General features: G+C 46.4%; 1 non-coding gene across 1 annotated transcript; it reads left to right on the top strand.

Moving 5' to 3' along the window:
• The first annotated feature begins 1176 nt into the window (after positions 1 to 1176).
• TRNAA-AGC (transfer RNA alanine (anticodon AGC)) lies at positions 1177 to 1249 on the top strand. Its single transcript has one exon. It is a non-coding gene; the product is annotated as a tRNA-Ala (tRNA).
• Positions 1250 to 2935: the final 1686 nt, after the last annotated feature.

The raw sequence follows: 2935 nt of genomic DNA, 5'->3' as shown, positions 1-2935 counted from the left end.
ACCATGTCTGGCAGTGTTAAGGGAAAGGTCCATCATGTTAAGGGCATCTCTCTCAGATGACCTTCCAAAGAGCAAAATGGAAAAAGAAAAACAAAAAAAAGCTGTGGGCCCCTAATCACCAACAAATGGCTTGGCTGCTAAACTCCTCCATGGACGGCAAGACAGAGTGCGCCTCCCTGTTATCGACTTGATGGCGCTCAGAGAAAGGTTAGAACTTCTCCTCAGCCAGCAATCAACGGCAGCAGAGTGGCGCAGCGGAAGCGTGCTGGGCCCATAACCCAGAGGTCGATGGATCGAAACCATCCTCTGATAGTTTTTTTTTTTTTTTTGTTTTTTTTTTATAACAGTCTCCAACATTACAATTCACCAAAAGTCTCCTGTGAATTAGGATTTGCGTTTCTGGTCAGGGAATAGACAGCAGAGGACGATATCTCCGGCCGCCTCATGTTTGGGGATTAAAATGTTGTCATAACCTCAAAGGTTTCTGAAGAGCTGAAGTTTCTGCCCCGTCCTGTGGGATTTTTCCCTGTTGTATCTTTGGTGCAACTTTAACTCATGCGACAAATGTCAGTGTGTAGTCTGAGCCTAAGCTGCTCTGTGTGAATGCACCGACTTATATAACCCAGCAAGGAAATTGCAAAATCAATCTTTTACACAGACCCTCCCCCTCGCAGCACATTGCCCATCCCCCCTCAAGGTAAGATTTCCTCACTCCTGAGCTTGGCCGGCTCCCCCGCAGTAAGCGCACTGTATCGACATTGAATTCACATTAGAACAGAAGTTGTAACTGCAACAGCGTAACATGAGGAGGAATCCAACAATAGCTACACAGCTCAGGATCGCAGCCAAAATGGCGGCCCAAGCTCCTCAAGTACCGGCCCCAATCCTTCCCACCAGGGAGTCCGTCGGGGTGAGTTGGAGGCAATACTTGAGAACTCCAGACTTGGAGGAGCGTGGATGATCCTGAGCAGCCAAAGCATGCAATTCCTTCCAGAAACACTGGGGGCAGTACACGGAACAGACTTACACGCGGGTGTCATGTCAGATACAAGCAGGGGCCGGGGTGTGACTTTTGTTTTCTGATTATAGATTTTACATTGTAAAAAAGACAAGAAAAAAAAACACTTGCAGAGAGAAAAGAGGTTGGAAAAAGGAAGAGGTGGGATAAGGGGGAACGGGGGATTAGCTCAAATGGTAGAGCGCTCGCTTAGCATGCGAGAGGTAGCGGGATCGATGCCCGCATCCTCCAAACTTTTGCAGTTTCCTTATTTTTGGCACAATTTTTTATTTTTGAATTCTTTTATTTGTTACACTCTTACACCGGCCTAAAAATGGACAAGATCTGAACTGAAGCCAACTATCAACAAATATGGCTGCTGGTACATGAATATAATAATAAATATAATAATAAGGCCTCGCTGTAGCGTCTAGCCTGATAGATGAGCCGCTGCATTCAGAATAGATTGTAGAGGGGAGAGTTTAGTGAGGGGAAGACCGATTAGTAAGGAGTTACAGTAGTCAAGGCGAGAATGAATCAGAGAGACAATAAGTGTCTTTAGTGTATCTCTGGTAAGGAAAGGGCGTATTCTGGAGATGTTTTTGAGGTGGAGGTGACATGAACGTGCGAGTGATTCAACATGAGGGGTGAAGGAAAGGTCTGCGTCAATCATGACCCCGAGGCAGCGGGCCTACTGCCTAGGAGTTATAGTAAGGCCTGAGACTGCAATGGATATATCAGGGACAGATCTGTTAGATGGTGGAAACAGTAGTAGTTCAGTCTTGGAGAGATTTAGTTTCAGATAGAGCGAAGACATGATATTAGAGACAGCAGAGAGACAGTCACTGGTGTTCTGTATGAGTGCAGGGGTGATGTCACGGGAAGATGTGTATAATTGGGTGTCATCAGCATAAAGATGGTACCTAAAGCCAAATCTGGCGATGGTTTGTCCAATGGGGGCTGTGTAGAGAGAAAAGAGCAGGGGGCCTAGGACCGAGCCCTGAGGAACCCCAACAGCAAGGGAAAGAGGGGAGGAAACAGCCCGCAAATGATACACTGAAAGTGCGGTCTGAGAGATAAGAGGAGAACCAGGAGAGCGCAATGTCATTGAGGCCAACTCAGCGGAGCATAGTGAGGAGGAGATGATGGTCAACAGTGTCAAAAGCTGCAGAGAGGTCCAGAAGAATAAGAAGAGAGAAGTCACCATTGGATTTAGCCATTAGGAGATCATTGGAGACTTTTGTGAGAGCCGTTTCAGTAGAGTGCAGAGCGCGGAAACCAGATTGTAAGGGGTCAAGCAGAGAGTTAGCAGAGAGATAGCGGATTACACGAGAATAGACCAGGCGTTCTAAGAGTTTAGAGATGAAGGGGAGGTTAGAGACGGGTCGATAGTTAGCAGCACAGGATGGGTCCAGGGAGGGTTTTTTCAATAGCCGGGTTATGACAGCATGCTTGAAGGAGGATGGGAAGATTCCAGAAGAGAGAGAGAGAGGTTAAATATTTTCGTAAGGTAAGTCGTGACAGCAGGCAACAGAGATTGGAAAAGGTGTGAGGTGTCCTCATAGATTGTAAGCTCTTGTGAGCAGGGCCCTCAGTCCCATTGTGTGAAATGACTTTCTTTGTAATGTATCTTTCTGTCTGTATTTGAACCCTACAAATTGTACAGCGCTGCAGAATATGTTGGCCCTATATAAATAAAATTTATTATTATTAGTGTGAGAGGAAGGGGTCACTACTGCAGGTTGTAGGGCGAGATGAAGAAAGTAGCTGAGAGACTTCCCCTTCTGTAACAGGTTCAAAAGATGAGAATGGACAGTCTGAAGTGCGGTTGGTGAGGCGATCAGTACTATGGTAGGTGGTGGGATCAATGCCACCTGGGGCTTGGGTAGTTATTTCCTGACGCATCTCATCAATTTTAGCATGGAAATACGTGTCCAA

The sequence above is a fragment of the Leptodactylus fuscus genome, unplaced genomic scaffold, assembly GCF_031893055.1.
Source record: "Leptodactylus fuscus isolate aLepFus1 unplaced genomic scaffold, aLepFus1.hap2 HAP2_SCAFFOLD_131, whole genome shotgun sequence".
In the NCBI taxonomy this organism is placed as follows: domain Eukaryota; kingdom Metazoa; phylum Chordata; class Amphibia; order Anura; family Leptodactylidae; genus Leptodactylus; species Leptodactylus fuscus.
This window is presented reverse-complemented; position numbering and strand designations above follow the sequence as displayed.